The sequence below is a fragment of the Panthera leo genome, chromosome B2 (assembly GCF_018350215.1).
Source record: "Panthera leo isolate Ple1 chromosome B2, P.leo_Ple1_pat1.1, whole genome shotgun sequence".
Lineage (NCBI taxonomy): Eukaryota > Metazoa > Chordata > Mammalia > Carnivora > Felidae > Panthera > Panthera leo.
The window spans coordinates 9,911,707-9,931,789 of record NC_056683.1 but is presented as its reverse complement, the minus strand read 5'-3'; the positions used below and the strand labels follow the sequence as shown (position 1 = coordinate 9,931,789).

The following is a 20,083-nucleotide window of genomic DNA, read 5'->3' as shown; positions in this document are numbered from 1 at the left end:
ATGTTTCAGTGATGATGCCACATTTCCAGCTTGAGTGACTGGCCCTTTAGAACCCCTGGCAGATAGACAAGTAAGGAGGGGCTAAATCACAAAAGCTGTTAATAGAGCCTATCACTTGAGAAGTAAAACAAATAGACACATATGTACTTGGTGTACATCGTAATTAATGTGGGAGTGATCAGAGATGAAAGAATAGGTTGGATAATGTTGCCTGTTGCCTTTTGGGACCCTCTCAGAGTTCCATGAACTTGCCTGACACTCCCACACTGCAGCTTGTATTTTAACCCAGAATCCTTGGGCTAGGTTACCAGGGGGAAACAAAAAAGCCAAGAAATGAAATGGAAGAGACATGCTCAATGAGTTTTAAGAAGCCGAACAAGTACAATGCCATGGAAACCAAAATGTGTAAGAACTTCAAGAAGGAGGGAGTGGAACATAGTTCCACTGTTTAAGATTTAAAGACCCAAGAGATTTCAAAACGTAGAACTGAGAAAAAGGTGATTGCATGTGTCACTAAATTGCCAGAGAGTCAATAATTAAAATCGCTATTATTGCACAAGACTTGACTGCATCTTTTTTGTTTCATTCTAGGGGATGGTATAATTCATATTTGGGAGAAAGCTCTATATTTATTTTTTAAGTTTATTTATTTGTTTTGAGAGAGAGAGAGAGAGAGAGAGAGAGAGAGAGAGAATCCTAAGCAGGCTCTGCACTGTCAGCATGAAGCCCGACATGGGGCTTGAACTTATGAACCAAGAGATTGTGACTTGAACCAGGATCAAGAGTTGGACACCTAACCGACTGAGCCATCCAGGTGCCCCAGAAAGCTCTGTATTTAAAGAATTACCTCAATAATCTTTTTGCGCATACATCTGCACAGAGAGCCTCTCCACCTTTAGAAGAGGGTTTGAAAAACAAAGAATGAAATTGCTCTACAGAGAAGGTGAAAAGATATTATAGAAAGAGAAGACAAAGGGCAGAGGGATAAAAGGAATAATGAAGCATGCGAGAATGAGCCGGGAAGCAAGGAAGGAAGACCGTCGGTGCCAAGGGAAGGGTCCTGAGAAGAGAGGAAGCTCACCTTCTATTATCAGAAATGACTACTGGGAAGCTAATATCTAATATTAAATTTAAATTGAGGTCCATATGGTACTATACTTATAATTGCCCACGATTACTGCCAACCTTGGAAAAAGTCTGCCATGCACGAGTTATTTTTTCGAGTTATTCACGAAAAATGGAAAAACCAGGGTGGTGTTCACCTCAGGGGGAGAGTGGGCCAGCAAGAGAAAAGGAATCCCCAGGGATGACAAGTGACATTTAAGAAGCAAACTGCTCAGTAGGCCAATCAAGATTTCTATTCCCCCTGAAATCTGCAGGAACACCAAAGGATAGTCTCATCTTGGTATGGGGCGGAGTCTCAAGTTGCCATATTTAGACATTAAAAGAAAGGGTGGTCTACAGAGTCCAGAGAAGCAGGTGACCCCTTTGGGCTCCAAGATTTTCACCATTTGTGTTGTTGTTTTCGTAACCCATACTGGCAACAGACGCCTGTCCTGACCCAAAAGCAAGCACTCGGGGCTTACTTAGTGTCATTGAAGGGATTGCGTGGGACTCCCCTCTGCTGAAAATGATCTCCCTACACTTCCTGAATGTCATAAATTCCAGATTAATTCGGGGCTCTCAATTATTCCACCTTAGTGTAAAAATGATGGTCCTTCCTTTTAAAAGCTATCTGAGATTATCTGAAAATTTCGAAACCAGTCAAGTGGGGAGAGAGAAGAGAAGCCTGGACGTTCCAGCCTTGCCCAAGGCCGGGAGAAGGTTTTCCAGACCCTCAAGTGGCACTCATGCCCAGCGTGCGAGAAGTAATGGGGTGGAGCAAAGGGAGGCAAAAGTGATGGCACCCCAAATAATTCCACTTATTCAGAATCTCTGCTTAGAGCCAGATTGGTCTCCAATCGTCTATTTCCTCTCTCTCTCTCTCTCTCTCTCTTTTTTGTGCCATTTCTGCTGCTGCACCCTTTATGTTCCATTCTCCCAAGACCATCTTCAATTACTTGTTTTAGCCACCCTTCCCCCCACTTTTTCTTTTCTCTAGATGTGGAAACAAGCAGCAAAAGGCGTGACACTTAAGCCATAGGAAAAGCGGGTGAGACAAGGATCGTGAGTCATCAGCCACTCGGCATTGTGACACCTCAGTCCTAGAAACTGAGTCCATTTGGCCTGGATTTCGACTCACGCCTCTGCTTGGTTCATAGGCAATCTGTCCATGTAGAGCCAATACCAGTAACTGCCACAGAGGACGGGCTTTGAGACTCATCCAAGGAGACGGCCACCTTGTCTTCTGAGTTTAGGTTCTCACCTCAACTGTTTATTCGTTCTTAATAAAGACTGCAGGATTAGAAGGGCAATCGCTTACTCTCTCCCAAAGCAGCTCTTTCAGCTACAGCAGTAAGTCGGAGGCCTTGTCTCGAGTTCTGATGATTATTAACATCTCTCTAATCTTCTGTGTTGTTCTGAATCCTCTCTGTGGAGAAAAAGAGGTTAAAAAAATGTAAGCAACGACAAAGCTTCTGCTTAGAACAGGTGTGAGCAATTCACAACCCACAGCCCCGATCTGCCCTGTCGTCTCTTTTTATAAAGTCTAATTGGAACACGGCAATGCTTACCCATTGACGCACCGTGTATGGCTGATTTCACACCACAACAGCAGAATCGAGTAGTTGCAAAAGAGATCATATGGTCTTTAAAATCAAAAATATTTACTATCTAGCCCTTTCTACAAAAAGCTTCCCAGCTCACAACTGAAGCCTCACCTTTTCCCGTATAGACCTCCTTGAATTTGTACAGTTCTTTTCCATCAATCATGCTTAACCGGTTTACTGCTACAAGAATATGAATAGCGTGGGGACTAGCTGAAGCATGAATTAAAAATAAATATTCAGAGTGTACTTAAACTTGAATGTACCAAAGTCAGCATGGCGATTCTCTAAATTCCCTTCGGCCATTTTGAACAGAGCACAGGGCTTCCAAAAATCTACAGATCTTCAGTGGAGTATGTTGCAAACATTACATAAGCTCTTCAAAGGTGTTCAGCTATTATTTCGCCAGCTCGAAGCAACACATCATTATCATGAGAAAGGATTATGATTTACGAAATAGTGCAGCAAAGCAAAAGGTGTAAATCACATCTGTACCACGAGAGGTATTTATAACACAACTGTTAGCAGCAACCCCCCCCCAAATTTCAAAACCCTTTAAACCACTTTAGCTTAGAGTGCATTTCAAATGCATTTTCAACCAAAGACTGACATTCGCAAGCACTTTTAAAAAAAAATGTAAGTTAGAAAAGAAATTCAAACTCTTTAAAATTTTTTAACTGAAGTGTAGTTGACATACATTGGTTTATGACCTAGTGGCTTGTGACGTAGGTATATGATGTAGTGATTCAACAATTCTATACATTACAAAATGTTCACCCCCTGTCACCATACAAGTTATTACAATATTATTGACTATTCCCTATGCTGTGCTTTTCATCCCTGGGACTTATTATTTTTTTTTTTTACGACTTATTTATTTACAAGCTCTTAAAATTAGTATTAATATGGCATCTTAATATCTGTAATCCTACTTGGGAGTGTCAGACTTGCTCATTCACTGCATATTTTCTATAAACAGTTCCTTGACTACAATCTTTGAAACCTTCCCACAAAGTAGAAAAGAACTATATTCTTAAAAATAGCATTCTTCTTTTATAGAAAATGTCAATGTTGTAAGTTCTACGTTTTACAAAACAGAAATATGGTTGGAATAGTTTGAGTATGAAATCAATAAAATTTGGAAAATATTTTCAAATTCCAATGGACAGAATTATCTGAGGTTTTCAGGCCTGCTAATCTGATTTTTCTTTTTTTTAGTAAGCTTCATGCCCAGCACAGAGCCAAAGGTGGAGCCCAATGTGGGGCTTGAACTCACAATCTTCAGATCAAGACCTGAGCTGAGATCAAGAGTCAGACTCTTAACCAACTGAGCCATCAAGGCACTCCCATCTGAAATTTTAATACCAAGACTTTACGGTATCTGGCTTAATTCCTTAAGTATTTTTTTTTTTACCTGTTTCTAAAGGCTATTGCAAACCAACACTAATGTGTGATGTAGCTCATTTTTTTTGCAATTTTTTCACTCATTATATAACAAACATATTGTCAGGCTTAAACATCCAGAATTGCTTAAAATTCAAAGAAACCAATTTAAAAATAATTTACAAACATGAATCTAAGTTAGAGAATGTTCAACTTTTAGTTCGATGTGGCTCAGACCTAAATTTAGCAAACTATAAAACAGCATTTCTCACCGGTTCCAAAGATGACCTAGTCCAAGGTTGGCTATCCTTCCAAGGTGATATGCCAAATCTTAAAGTGTTCACTCTTTACTTTAGAAGAGCCTTATTATTATGGCTTGAGGGAGGTTTTCTGTGTTTAAGAACTTAACTTTTTTTATTAAATTTTTTTAATTACTTATTTTTGAGAGAGATACAGAGGTGAGGGGAAAAGGGGCAGAGAGAGAGGGAGACACAGAATCTGAAGCAGGCTCCAGGCTCTGAGCTGTCAGCACAAAGCCCGACACGGGGCTTGAACCCACAAACCACGAGATCATGACCTGAGTCGAAGCCAGGTGCTTAACGGACTGAGCCACCCAGGCACTCCTGTGTTTATGAACTTCTTAAACACAAAGCAGTGATGGCCCCCTAATTCTGGTGTTCATTTACAAGCTTGCTGTTCATTTACAAAGTCCTTCTACACATATTATCTCATTCATTCTGGAGACAAGGGTATTGTTACTACCTATCTGACACAGATGTGGAACATGAGTTCAAAAAGCTAAGTTATAGGTCACACAGCCAGAAGGATACAGAGTCAGGGTTCAAAGCCACATCTTTTAACTCCAAGATCCAATGTTGCAAAAAGAAGAAAAGATAGTTGGGTCTGGACAGGTATCAGGAGTCAAAGCAGCTGAAGCAGGCAAGCTGTGTTTGTCCCCAGTAAAGTCTGGGTATTGAAACAGTTGGACCTGTTGTTAAGTGAGGTTACAAAGTAGATTCACAGCGAGGAAGAAAGACAAACATCACAACAATATAAATACCAGTAAATGTGAAACAGAAGACTCAATAAATAATAGAGAATCAGAGACCCTCAGAAAAGGAGTAGCAAAAAACAAAGTGGATGACCGAAAGTCCTGGAAAAAAGCACTCAGAAAATTACAGGACACACACACACACACACACACACACGGGAGAAGGCCATGTGATTGCCAGCCATCTCTGCAAGGTAGGGAGAGGCACGGAAAGGTTTTCCCTTATAGGTTTCAGAGAGAGTTTGATCCTGCTGACCCCTAGATTCCACACTTCTTGGCTCCTGAACTGTAAGATAATAAATTTATTTGTTTTAAGCAAGCAAGCAAACAAACAACAAACAAATAAAAAAACAGAATTGGGAGAACCAGGGAAAGCAGCAGCAAAAGAGATTCTTCTACTTATTTGTCAAGCCTTCTATTTTAATCTTATTTTATTTTATTTTATCTTATTTTATTTTATTTTATGTCAGGCACACCACTAGGTACCGAGAATGCGTTAACAAAATACTATCTTGGCTCTCTACGATTTCATAATATTGTAGGAAAGACAGAATGATGAGCAAGCGATCACCATACAAGGTGATAAACCACAGAGGGAAAGCCATATACAGAGTCCTGTGCAAGTACAGAGAAGAAATGATACAAGGACACAATGACAAGAGATAATCCTGGTAACTGCTTCACAGCCACAAGCTTTCACCTCGTTCTGCGAACATGGAGGTGGCGGCCGGACTGAAGTTTGTAGAGCGACGTGGTTGAGAACTCTTGGCTGGTTTATGGATGAGGAAGGCCCATAGGCTCCTAGTTATACCAACGTTTAACAGCAACCAATCACTGACCAGCTGAGACAGAATAAGTGAGGAAAACACAAAGGTGAGGTTGGGAAGTCACGTTGCCGGGAGGGAGGAATGAAGGAGGTCGGATCAATGATGCAAGAAAGTCCCAAAGATGAATTCCCGCCACTTCACAATTCTGCACCAGATCAATTCTGGTGCTAATTAACTAGGGGGATCATACAATACATTGACTACACTGGTTATTGAGAGTCAACGGAGGATCTGTCAATGATTATCCATGGCAATGGGGACGAATGGTTATCTTATATCGGATCTGTGGGAATGTGACCAGGCCATCTTTCTGAACCTCCATTCAAATGGGATAGTAATCTCTACCTGAGAGTTGAGAGCTTTGAATTAAACAACGGAAAAGAAAGGTATGTGAAATTCCTGGTTTGCTGTAGGCAACATATATTATTGATAAATCACTAATTAAAAAAAAAAAAATCTAGGGTCTCTCCCAACTCCAACTTGGATGCCGCGCCATCAACACTCATTTGCTAGTCAAAAGCAGAGACCACAAGAGCAATTAGGACCTTTAGAAGTTCGGGAAAGGACTTGAGGACTCTGCTGGGTGAGACCATTCTTCATACGCTTCCGCCTGCCAAGGAGGCTGAAACATACCGTCGGTTTCCGAAACACAGAACACTGCAGGCTCTGCCTTGGAAACGGAGGTCATCCTAAGGGAGGCATCTCAGACACAAAGCCAGACAACAGCAGACACACAGGGGAATAGCTTTATGTTCGAATGAAACACCAAGCAATTTATAAGTTCTTAGGTCTGAACATCACAGACAATCCCTTTTTCCACGTCATCTTTTCCTTCGTCTGTGCTTAGTGTTTATAACGGCTATCCAGACACAGGAGATCAACTGTTCCAAATGACCAGATCTCATGTTTGCTTCTCTTTCATTTTACCACAGCCGCCAAGTAAGTGCTGCAAAATTATACCAAGGAGCAGGCAGACAGTTCAGCAAAGCCAGGGAAAAACATTATCTTCACTTTTGTAGGTGACCATCAGGTACCTGGGAGGCCTTCTACAGACGACTAGAAAATGCATCCACACCTCTTTTTTGATCTGATTTACGATTTGCATAGTTCATTTTACCATATGGCTCAAGGTTGAAGGCACAGTGTTGGGGAGAGGACAACAATTAGAGATTATCTCAATCTATGGTGGTCCTAAAACCCCACACTTGCAGCCCAGATGTATCTACAGTGATGTGTATAGGGCTTTTCTCATTGTGTATGCATGACTATTATAGTTTCTGCTACTGAGGATCTCTTGACCTTGACCGTGAATCTCTTTACCGCACAGTGTCTCTGCTTTGCTTCTGCCTAATGAAAACAACATTTTTTTCTGCACTCTAGAACAGGTGCTATAAAGAGGACAGACTTTAAAAACAAAATAAGGGGACTGGGTGGCTCAGCTGGTTAAGTGTCTGACTCTTGATTTCAGCTCAGCTCATGATCTCACGGTTCATGAGTTCGAGCCCTGCGCCAGGATCCCCGCAGACTGCATGGAGCCTGCTTGGGATTCTCTCTCTCTCTCTCTCTCTCTCTCTCTCTCTCTCCACCCCCCATCTGCCCCTCCCCTGCTCACCCTCTCTCTCTCTCTCAAAATAAATAAATAAAACTTAAAAATTTTTTAAATAAATAAAATAAAACAAATTTACAGGAATAGATAATAGTAATGAAAGAGAAGGGAAACCATTTTCAAATCTTGTTTCTTCAATTAAATAGCTATAGGGCCCTGGACAGATAACCTGATTTCTCTGAGCCTTGGATTTCTCATCTATAAAATAAAGATATTGGGCCAACAGACACCTAAAATCCCTCTGGTCCTAGTGTCCCAGGTTTCCATCATTTGAAAGCCCAGCCCCTCAGATAAGCAGAGTGTGGGATAGTAGAATGCATTGCTTACACTCTGCAGACATTTTTTTTAAAAGAAAAGAAAAAGAACACAGATCTTTATTCCTGAGATGACTCGTAGGCCTTTGGGGAGCAGACTTCCTCTCTTATGGAACAAAATGGTTTTTTTTTCCCCTTTTTCTAAGCTTCAGAAAGATGCCATGTGCCTCTCTTGGGTGAGCATTTATTTTCCGGAATTAGAATTGATGTCAATGAAATGAAACATTCATCACAAGTGATAAAGACACAAATGCATTTGTCACAGCCTTAATAACATATGGCTATACTTCAAGCGGCTCTATTAACCCCACAGTGACTTAGTGCCATTCTGGACCAACCAGAGCAAGTTCTCAAAGCAGCAAGCAGACTTCATCCTCTGGAGGCCGGTTCAATGCAAAAAATAATAATAGAAAGGAGAAAAAACAAAAGTAAGCACACATCACCAGGTAAATGTTTTAAAAACCTCATGAAGAAGAAGAAAGAAGGAAGGAAGGAAGGAAGGAAGGAAGGAAGGAAGGAAGGAAGGAGAAAAGGGGTGCCTGGGTGGCTCAGTCGGTTAAGCATCCGACTTCGGCTCAGGTCATGATCTCACGGTTCGCGGGTTCCAGCCACGTGTCGGGCTCTGTGCTGACAGCTCGGAGCCTGGAGCCTGCTTCGGATTCTGTGTCTCCCTCTCTCTCTGCCCCTTCCCCACTCACTCTCTGTCTCTCTCTCTCACACAGATGAATGGACCACTAAAACAAAACAACAAAAACAAAAACAAAACAAAAACAAAAACAAAAACAAAACCTCATGGGAAAAAAATGTGAAAGATTTTATGCCATGCACAGTTTGAAGAAATATAAACTTTTCATTTTGATATAATAAATACGATTTCAAGTTTTACAAATGTAGAGCATCGTTTGCTTGTCGTTTGTTTTTTAGCTTCAGGTATCCAGAGGAGGAGGAAGCCTACAGAGTTCTTCAGTTTGGTCTTTAGTTTCTGAAAATGGCCCAACTTTCTTGAACAGACAGTGCCTTGCTGCTGCTGAGAAACTGGGGTTCCTGTCCTGGTCCCAGCCTGGGGCTTTTGGAGGTTGGTGGGACAGGGCTGAGGGCCCCGCACTCACTGCTTCAGAGTCAGAAGGTGTTTGGATGCTGCAGGCGGAGGGGCAAAGGCCAGAGCTCACGAAGGCAGGGGCTCTTTGGTCTCCAGCACTTGCTGGGCTCAGTCACTCTCCTCATCAGACTCCGAGTTCCAGAGATGAGTCCTCCAGGCGGTCAAGGGCCGGCAGGAGATGGGACGTGCGAGGAGGAGGCATTCTTGGGGTACAGAATCCTTGACTGCAGGGTCCCACGGCTCTGAGTCAACCACCAGGAAGCTGTGCACGACTACAGCCCGTGCCCCCTTGTAATAATCACAGTGCTCACTGTCTCCCATATGGGCTGCTACATGGGATCCACCCACGCGAGCCGCAAGGCCTCGTGGAAAATGTGGGGGGCGGGCTTGGACCTGAGGGTAAATCAGACTTAGTTTCTGATCTGCAAAGCAGCGTGTCTGAATGGCGAAGAAAGAAATAAATAAAATTAAAAAATCATATATTCTTTAAGTCACTCCAGATAGGTGGCTATCTGTCCTTTGCTAAAACATCTATTGCCTTAGTAATGCTGGTAATGAGAGAAACAGGCAGACTGACCCTCCCGACTCAGTGGACTCACTTTAGCTGAAGTCCATTTCTGTCCCCAGGGAAGACATAATTGCCAGGGTTTCCATATACACAAAAGACAGTTATTGGTTATGTCCTAGCTTCCTTCATGGCCTTCTACACTCAAGTAGAAATATAGTCACATCCCCCTGCGGGCGGGAGAATTATAGCTTCTGGAAATACTTTCTGTATAAGAACATTCTTAGAAACTTCAGCCTGACTATGGGTAAGAAAGCAAATACATATTCTAATAAAACAGAAGCATGCGACCAAGTTGGCAAAATCATTTTAAGAAGAAAAATTCTGGCTTGGGTTCATCAGTTTCCCTGGATTTTTTTTGTAAAGTTCATGGTGGGTTCTTTGTGCATTGCTACACAGCCCAGGTCCCACCGCCCCCGGGACCATCCATCTGTAGGTCTCTTTCCTTTCCCACTATTGCTATACGGCCAATATTCAAAGGGCAAGAACATTTCATCTGATAAAGATGAAAAGAAGGAGTTAAGAAGAAGCTGATGGCCATCCTGACTCTGCTCTCTTATTTCCAAACGTTCCACCACTGTGGTGACCGCTAAAAAGGCCGAGTCTGTGACATCAGTCCCTCAAAAGGAAGGATGGAATAGCCAGGTAAAAAATGACTTCAACATTCCTGCATCACCCCAGTCTACACACAAATCCATGGTTCTCCGCAATCCGTCTGATGCAGAGACGACCCAGGACAGATATGTTTTTTTTTTTTTTTTAAATTAGAGAAACAGTCCCAAACCTGGCTGCCAAGAAGTGAGCCCTTCCTTTTAGTTAAAAGCAAGTAAGTCAACCTAGCCTTCCCTACAAGGTTGCAAACGGAAGATTTCCAGCCAAGGGAATTCTAAAGCGTCTATCAACCAGGAAGCTGACATTTTCCTAAGCACATACTTGTTGATATTTTTGGATACTGGAAACTTGTGATTACCTGGAAAGGTACAATAATGCCATGTAAAGGTCCTAGGCCCACTGGAAGAAAAGACCATGCAAGGTCTAGAGCTGTGATAGTTTAAGATACTTTCACAGAATATACCCAATTATGTCATCGTAAGCCTGCATGGGCACACATCAGAGCCAACATCTTTACATGCCCATCCTGCAAACACATGTTTAACATCTTACTAACGCTCATGAGCAGGAGAATGAAGCCTTTGTGGAACAACAAAAGGATCATACTGCTTCCTTCATACAACACCCACTTTTGTGTAGCCAGACCCTCCAACACCGAAACTTTTAATGAGCCACTTGCCCACAAATTAAAGGGGATTCTGCAATTTCATCACTAGAAAAGAATCTGATTTCAGCGTCACAAGAGTGAATAAAATAGTAATCCTTGTGTTATAAATTATGCATCTTTCATCTCAAAGGACAATAAATAAAGCATCTTTCATCCCTATGAATCCCAAAGCAGTTAACAATTCATAAACTAACACATGGGAATCACTTGATTCATCACTGAAAGACGTCTTGCCCTGGGATGCAGTGTTGTTGTTGTTGTTGTTGTTTTTTTAATAGCACACACAAAACCATATTGAAAGATGAGAACCAAGGAAATACTATACCAATAGCCTAGATTTGAGAGATTTGAGTAAAGGAGATAGAAACTTGATTCAAATTCACTCAGAATAGAAGCTCCCACTGCAACTCAGGAAGATGTTAGTTTCACAACTTCCCTGATCCCGAGGTACAAGCCTTCAGAGTTCTTGCTGGCCTTACAATGGGCTTCTAATCCTCTCACTTGCATTACTACAAAACACATTTTTTGCAGCCAACATGTGGTCACATCATTCACCTATTGGCAAACCTTGTCACTCGTCACTTTCCTTGGTGTAGCAGGAAGCCCAAACGTTTTAAAATGGCATGAAGGATCCTTCACCACCTCGTTATGGATTATTAAAGATCCTCTAAAATCCAGTTGTCCCAACTCACTCGGAGAGAACAAAAAAGAGTTCCTCAAAAGGTAACCAGAGTAATTTGACTGATACGATTAACATTCTTTGCAAGCGTTGGAACTGTGGAGGAAGTAGATACTATTTATCCAGACAACCCCATTATTTCAAGGACCACATGAAACCACAGGACAATTAGATGTCTTTTCCATATTCACGTAACTATGTAGAGACAAAGTTGGAATGATCCTGGAAGAGTTACTGTCAACTGGTGGGAGATTAGGATCCAGATTAAAAATAAGGCGACCGCATACATTCAAACTACGACACATAGGAGAATAAAAGGGACCCACACTAGTGATATTTACACCAAAACAAGAACAAACTGGGACTTATCCAAGGCAAACTGGACTATGGCTCTCCAAGTTAAAAAAAGAAACGGTTAGAATTTCCAAAAGGTTGATCATAAGCAGTTTGATAAATCATATGTAATATATCTACTGCCCTTGTAACAGAGAATCTTCTGGTGGTCAACATCTATTTGGTTGGCCTGCCTTCTCTGGAAGACAGAATGAAACAGCATTGTAGGAGTTTCGACTTTTGAAAAGTCAACTAACACCGTTCTAGAATCAGCATGACAAAATTCTTTCTGGGAGCCTCCCAAGCTCTGGGAGCTGCATTTGATGCCAAGTCTTCTCACTCCAGGGGGATAAGGGGGGCTCCTGAAGAGAGGGGCACATTCAGAAAGAGAAGCTCTTCATCTGTGGCATTGAATGAGCCTCTGGATGGGTGCCAAAGGCTCTGAAAAGGGCTGTATTTTCCTTATTCACACATTTCGGATATTACTTCATGAGTCATGACTAGTACCAAAGACCACATTTTCACCCGCCAAATATGGCATCTCCTTAATGAACTAGGCATCCCTACCCATGTGAGATCCTGGAGCTGGTTATGATCAATCAGGAAAAATGACATTTACTGAACTATTAACACCACTATGCAAATACTTGTGGTTTTTTTTTTTTTTTTTTTTTTAAAGACATCTTTTTAAATACACATTTGAAGCTGAGACCCTATGGTATCAGAATCCAGGGCAACAGGTTAGATCAGCTTCTTGTAAGTGCCTCTTATCATCTTTTCCCCAGTCTGGAGCACTGTCTATGTAATAGTTTGCTTGTTTTTGGCTCCCCACCCCCCCCCCCCGCCCAAATATCAACCCTGTAAGATCCTTTACACATGTAAGCATTTAATCAATACACAGAGTGATACTTAGAATGTGATCTACAGGCAGTTAAAAAGAGCGGTGTTCCAGACTAGTGAGAACAAATGACTTGTTTCCAGTCCTGGTCTCTGAATACACTGCTCAGAATAGGGTAGGTGTTCAATAAATGCTTGTGGAGTAAGTGTTGAAAGAATGCCTATAAATCTTTCTCTCCTCACAATGACTCAAACATATAAAGTGGAATGGTAGCCTCTGGGCTAGGAAGGTTGGCCTGCGTGCTCTCCCCATGTGCCTGCCTGATTCCAGGGGGTGACATTGTGGGTTGGCTGTGTCTGCTTCAACCTCCAACTCTAAGCTTTCCTAGAGTCTCATTAGATACCTCCTCTTTTCTTCACCCTAAACAGACTCAGGAACAGATGGATATTTCAGGGGGGCAAAAGCACACTCTATGCTTGGTAAAGACATAGCTGGAAAGACAGGCCACGTATCAGGAAAGGCCAGCTGATTCTGAATATTCAACCCTCTCTGGACCTCACTAGCACACCCACCGATGCAGACTCTGAAAAACGCTGGCACTTAAACACCAGACCTGTCTTTTTAAATGAATCTCAGGCTAGGATCACCTCCTATTCTACGGCACACAGTCATGGTGCACCTGTCCATTCACTAAAAGCTTCTTTGCTCAAGCGAAATAAAACACAGATCCCTAGGAGTACTCCAATTGACCCACTATTACCCACTAGAAGACAAATCAGCATGAGCTTAGGACCACGCAGGTCCTTTCACATCTGGCATTATTTGGGAAAAAGGCGGCCCAGATTTACAAATTTGCCAGATAAATGGTTTAGGAAATGGTAGGCTCTCTATGCAGACCACATGCAAGGGACTGTGTGAACTCCTGATCAGAATTAAATCTGTGCAAGAAGGAGCTAGGGGTCCCGGAAGGTAAATCCTAGAGGATTTAGTTGTAAATCCTCAAGAATTCCTAAAAATGCCGAGAGGAATGCCTGGTTCTCCCACAACACATAAGAATTTGAGCAATTTCTCCATGAATCGCAAAAGAGGTGACTCCCAACTAACACGGGAGGCGAAGCGACAGCGTGGGCTGGATTCCAGAGGTTTTCAACCACCCCACAGCTCTGTCCACGGGTCCTTTTGCCCTTCACATATGTGAAAATGCTCTCCGTAAACTTGCCCGGGATTGAGAAGAAGTTTTAGAATAGCACTTTATAAAGGGCAGGTGGTGTGTTTCGTGTATACGTATATGTACGTAGATGTACACGTGGAAGAAGAAAACTGGCGGGCTTTCTGCGTCCTCTCCTCCTTTCTGCCTGATCACCGCGAATCGGGGCTCTTTCACAGCACAAGCAGCTGGGGAAGGAGAACGTTCGGGGCCAAAGCCGACGTGTTTCCACTCGCCACGCAGGTGAGAAGCAGTTGCACCACCAGCTGCCGGGAGAGTGACTCCGCTTCTCCGCTCGCCCTGCCCCCACAACCACCCCGGGGCCCTTGCCCACACCTCTCCCAGCCCCACTGCAGGGCTTTGTAAAGAACCCGGGAGGCCCCAGCGTTACCTGGCAACCGCGCACCTGTGAGTCAGGTCAGCCAGGCGGTGCTAACCTGTGTGTTCCAGCTTGTGGGCTTCCAGTGTGTTCTTAGGCTCCCTTATTATAGCTCACTCCCCCGGCCCAGGGAAGAGAACAGAAGTGACTGTTTTCCTTCCCGGTTTCCAGGAGACAACAGATCCGCTGATTAGCTCTCCACTGAGGGTTCAAAAAAGTGAAGGGATACAGACCACGGCCTTAACCTTGAACAGGTGGCTTTTCAGAAAGGGTCCAGTTTTATTTGGGGACATATATCTCCACCAGTAAACCAGATCCTTCACTTGGGGAAATTTAAGAACTCTGAAGAGCTATAATAAATGTCTTTAAAGAAGAAAACAAAAGTTATGTAACAATTAGGGCGTTTTGGGTTTTGGTTTTCGGGGTTTGTTTGCTTGTTGCTTTGATCTGTTTCTCTCCAGCGTGCGTCCACCAGGAGGGGCTCCTGGTGTCAAAATTCTGGGAGAAAGTTGATCCAGTGGCTCTGGGCCGGGCCTATCTGCCCGGCTCAGTGAGCAGCGCTGGGGTTGGCCCAGCAGGCACCCTCTAGCGAAGCCAGAGGTCCTGTTCCGGGCATGGAGACCTGATGCTGACCTCACTTCCTGTCTGCCGACCTCACTTCCTGTCTGCTGACCTTGCTCCTCAGGGACACGGTTTTCTGGAAACAGATGAACCTCTGTAAGGGCAGAGAACGGGGCTGCAGTGGCGGCTCTGGCTTCCGTTGCCCCAAGGGGGGTAAATCAGGGCGGGGAAGAGCCCAGCCACATGTGGATGTCCGCGTGCTGCTGGGGCAACCCCAGGAAATATTTTGTATACGTTTCTTCAATCCCCCTTAGCGCATTCAGTAAAAGAAATTGTCTTCTCATTTTTCAGTGTACCATACGGCGAGCTTTGTAGTTCCAGGCATGGGGTAGGCTCTAGTGAAATCTGACCTCCCTTGTTCCTGCAGTTTTCTTTCCCGATCTCCCCGCTCCCTCACCTATTTACTCTCCCCTCTCATTCTCCTCACAGGGGACCCGTCATCTTCTCCCACTTCGCTTTGTTCTCTCTCCTCCATCCCATCCATCCTTACTTATCCCATTCTTCAGCCATTGACTGCTTGGCCTGAAAGCGGCCAAGTTAGGTGTTTCAACTTCTGTGAAAGGTGTTCTCGGAATCATCTCGGCATATATAAGAAAGCATAAGCTGGCATATCAAGAAAGCCCAATTGCAAAGTAAGCCAGGGGGCCAGTGGTTTCCAAAGACTCCTTTTGGGGCTTAGGCAACCCTCCACTTGGAGGCACAAATGCTGGTTGCTGTTGCTGTCATCAGCCCCATTTTTGTTTTAATGTTTATTTTTGAGGCAGAGAGTGCATGTGGGTGGGGAGGAGCAGAGAGAGAGAGGGGCCAGAGGATTCAAAGCAGGCTCGGATATGACAGCAGAGAGCCCCATGCCGGGCTCTAACCCACGAAGCCATGAGACCATGACCTGAGCCAAGGGACGCTTAACCAGCTGAGCCACCAGGCGCCCCTCATCAGGTCCATTTCTTGTATTGGGGGTGGGAGGGGGGGCTTTCTGAATCACCCTGCTCCCTTAAATCTTTTGATGTTAGGTTTCGTCCCAAAGGGTACTCCTTCCCAGCTATCTTATACATATCACCCTCAGGTTGAATCCCCAGAGGCTTACTTACAAAGGGAGCTACTTACTCCTCAGGGCTCCTTTATCTGAGGGCAATGATGTGGTCAAGGTGACTTTGAAGTTCCTTCCTTTTTTTCCTTCCTGCCTTCTCACAAAGACTCAGGCATTTTCTTCTAGCCAAGAAAAACAAAACAAAACCAAACCAAAACCAAAACCCTGTTATGTTGGTATTGTTGATTTTTCAAATGTGTTACTTTAAAAAAAAATGATAAGTGATAAGGAATGGAATACCAAACAAGCTGTTTTTTAAGAAAACTAAATCACTCCCTTTAGGGGTCTTTTATAATTTACTTTGTTTTCCAACACTGGGATTTTACAAACCTGTTTCAGTCTTGCAATCTTACGTGAAGAAGGAAAAAAATCTCTCCAGCTCTCTTGCTCTCTCTCTCTCTTTTCTGATAGGGTTGATTGTGTTTTGAGTTTTCTTGTTTTAATAAGAAACATTTACATGTTTTATGTCCTGTATATATATAAAAAAGAAATCATTAGCAATGCCCAAAGTTAATAGCCTAAGAATGTATAGCATAATATACTGCAATGTCACTGAGAGAGTGAAAAAGATTTAACATAGGACTCAGGGGGAGAAAGTATAAACTGTGTGAAACTATTACTACTCCAACTAGTTCTAAAAGAGCTCAATGTGAAACCAACCAGAAAATGATCATCCCACAACTATAAATATAAAGCACTAAAAAAGACAAAAGCTCTCCGGCATTGTGAAAAATCCATAAATAAAAAGCACCCCCAAAAGCATTTGCTGGCAAAAGTATTTAGTGTGGCAATAAAAGAGAGTATTTGTTTTCTTTATATTAAGTGATTTTTTATGGAATCTGTACAATTAAACACTGCATAAGAGCCTAAGAATTAGAGTTTGTGTTTGGCACCTAATTGAGTACAGAGTGAGGAAGATGCAGAATCTGAAGAGGTTATGTGTCTTTACATTGGACAATCAAGGTTACCTGTAATGTCTTGTTAAATAAAAAGCGTTCCATACTGAAAAAAAAAATCCTTTCTTTGAATGCACACGTACACATATATACATATCAATGCACAATCTGAAAGCAGGATTCTTTTTTATGGCTTTGTATTTCGCACACAAATGTGGAAATATAAGCAGGGTGGCATTTCGAGATAGAAATATAAGCAGAGTGGCATTTGCAAAGGTAATTCTAACAGGACACTCTTCATATCAAAAATATTTTAGTTAAGGAATATATTATCTCATTTTATTTTGTTGATATTCATTAGACTACAGAAGAGTGATTTTTTAAGATGGACTTACCTGTTGTCCGTCAAGAGGAAATCACAAAAGTTCTAAGTCCTAAGTCCTAAGCACGTAGGACCAAGAAACAGCAAAGAACCGACTTCACAATTTATACAAAATATCAGCTCGAGTCATCAAGTTTAGGACTTCTGAGTCTCAGCCAAACCTTGCAGATCATGAGGTTGATAACAAACTTAATAAAGACAATAATAAAATAGTTTTATCTTATGTATGTTTTGTATTTTGATGAGATCAAGTAACCAAAGTGTACGGGCCAGGTGCTTCACCCCTCACAGTCACTCTGTAGGACACAGAGGAAACTAGGGGACCTGATGGGCAGGAATGCTGGTAATGAAGACACGGCAGCAGAGGTTGGCATAATATTTGCCTCCACCCCAATATCATTAGCAAAAGATGGCCGAATGCAGCATCAAGGGTGCCATATGCCCCTCCAACGTCTGGACTCCCCTAGAGCCACAAAAGGGAAGCACTACCTCTATTAGTTTGGATCAAATGCATTTTCCGAGAATTGCCTTTAAAAACCTGCTAAATACAGCAATTTCATATGGATTAAAACTAACAGTTTACAGACAGTCCAGAGCTTGATCCATTGAGAATAGTTTGCTTATTGCGAAGGCAAGGTTCTACACTGATTTAGTTCTACTTTTTGTCTCTCTCTCTCTTCTCTCTGAGAGTGAGAACAACTATGGGACTATAAAACTGGTCATCTCAGGGGCGCATGGGTGGCTCAGTCAGTTAAGCATCTGACTTCGGCTCAGGTCATGATCTCACGGTTTGTGGGTTCGAGCCCTGAGCGGGGCTCTGTGCTGACAGAGCCTGGAGCCTGCTTCAGATTCTCTGTCTCCCTCTCTCTCTGCCCCTCCCCAGCTTGTGCTCTGACTCTCTCTCTCTGTCCCTCTCAAATAAACATTAAAAAAAAAAAAAAGCTGGTGGTCTCAAAGATTAAATCACAGTGTGTCACTTTAGAGTTTGTATAGAACTTTTATGCATATTAACCTCTGGAATCTTCCCAACAATACTTTTTTAATGTTTATTTATTTATTTTAAGAGAGAGAGAGAGCATGAGTGCGCTGGGGCAGAGAGAGAGGGAGAGAGAGAATCCCAAGCAGGCTCCACGCCATCAGTGCAGAGCCTGATGTGGGGCTTGAACTCATGAACTTGGAGATCATGACCTGAGGTGAAATCAAGAGTCAGACGCTTAACCAACTGAGCCACCCAGGTGCCCGCCAACAATGTTTTGAGAAAGATATTCCTATTACCTTTTTAAAGATAGGGACCCTAAGGCAAAAAGCAGTTCAATGATTTGCCAGAGGTCAGAGAAGTCCTGAGTGGTAAAGCCCGGTTCAGGTTCAAGTCTTCCCTGGCAGATCTAGTGTTCTTCCCTCTATTCCAGTGTCTATCTCAGGAACTAAAAATGTCCTGTAAATAATTACCATGTGGAAAGCGCTGTGATCTATACTGATTCTCCAAAGATGGGGGTGGCTCAGGGAAAAGGCAGATTTGAAGCAGATTCCAGGGTTACGAATCTACACAAACAGGGAATTCTTAGGCAGAAGTGGGGTTTGGAGGAAAAGATGGTAAGTGTATTCTTAAGCTCGCTGTCTGAAATTTTGTAAATTATGTAGGTGGCCAGTCAGAGAGCACGGAAGGAGGCCGAGGCTAACACAGGACACTGGATGAGACCGGCCAAGGACAAGACAGACTGGAAATGGAGAGTGACTAGGATCTCAGGAAAACCTGGAGGCTGGGGGGAAAAACGCGGATATTCAGAAAGAGGGGAAAAGTCAAGTCCCATTTCAAGAAGTGGGAACATTAGCCGTAACACAGAGAAAGATCACTAGTTGCTCGAGGATGAAAGCGAAACAGTGTAGTGAAGGCATGAAGAGATCGTAATGTGGAAGGAAGAAGGGCTGAGACCATGCTTGTTGGGTTATCCCAAAGTTCTCATGAACGATACAGGAAAGAGGTGGGTGATGTTCACAGAAGTAACATTTGGGGACGGCTACTGTGGGCAGGTCAGAGGAGAGGAATCGGGACGGATCAAGATGACGCTGATGTTCACGGAACACCCAAGTGTGCTCAGACGACTTGAACGTGCAGTGGAAAATCACGGCAGCTGCCAGAATTTCTCCCCAGGGCCCAGAAATAGAAGAATCTGACCAGGTTTAGGGGCTAACAGGAAACACATGCTCTCAAGTCCAAAGAATGAGAGGGGTTTTAACATGACATGTGAAGTTAGCCAAAACGGCTAAACATAAATCTAGGCTTATATACGTAAGAGACAATGGGAAGAAGGACAGAAAGATTGCAATAAATATGGACGGCAAATCCGGGAAGTGTGGGGGGCAAGAGGAATGCACGGGGAATACAATCTGTGTGTCGATTTGGTGGCTGGACATAGAAGCTCAAATTCACCGTTGTTTTTTTGTTTGTTACCACTTGCATTTTCATTTTTAACCATTTACTTTACCTGCCTGTCCCCTGAGAATGTCTGTGTTTGCAACCATTTGTCAAAACTTTGTATCTCCGTCCTTTACTCCCCTGGCTCCAGAATGCCCATGTATTGGTTTCCTGTAACAAATTCAAACAGATGGCGTGGCTGAAACCACAGAAGCAGATTCTCCCTTTTGGAGGAGTCTCTCCAAAGCAGACTCTCTCCTTTTGGAGGAGTCAGAAATCAAGGGAGCAACAGGGCCACACTCCTGGAGGCTCTAGGGGAGAATCCGACTTTTGCCCCTTTGAGCTTCTGAGGGCCTGCCGGGTGGATGCAACTTTGGAACCACGGTTCAGTCCAATATGTATTTCAACCTACCTTC

The 20,083-nt window shown here is 43.1% G+C and overlaps 1 long non-coding RNA gene across 1 annotated transcript; it reads right to left on the bottom strand.

Annotated features, from left to right (window-relative positions):
- Nucleotides 1-2,415: 2,415 nt before the first annotated feature.
- Nucleotides 2,416-16,439, bottom strand: LOC122219523. The gene is made up of 3 exons (XR_006202421.1): nucleotides 16,304-16,439; nucleotides 15,991-16,095; nucleotides 2,416-2,530 (listed from the first exon to the last, which is right to left on the bottom strand). It is a non-coding gene; the product is annotated as an uncharacterized LOC122219523 (long non-coding RNA).
- Between the last annotated feature and the right edge of the window lie 3,644 nt (nucleotides 16,440-20,083).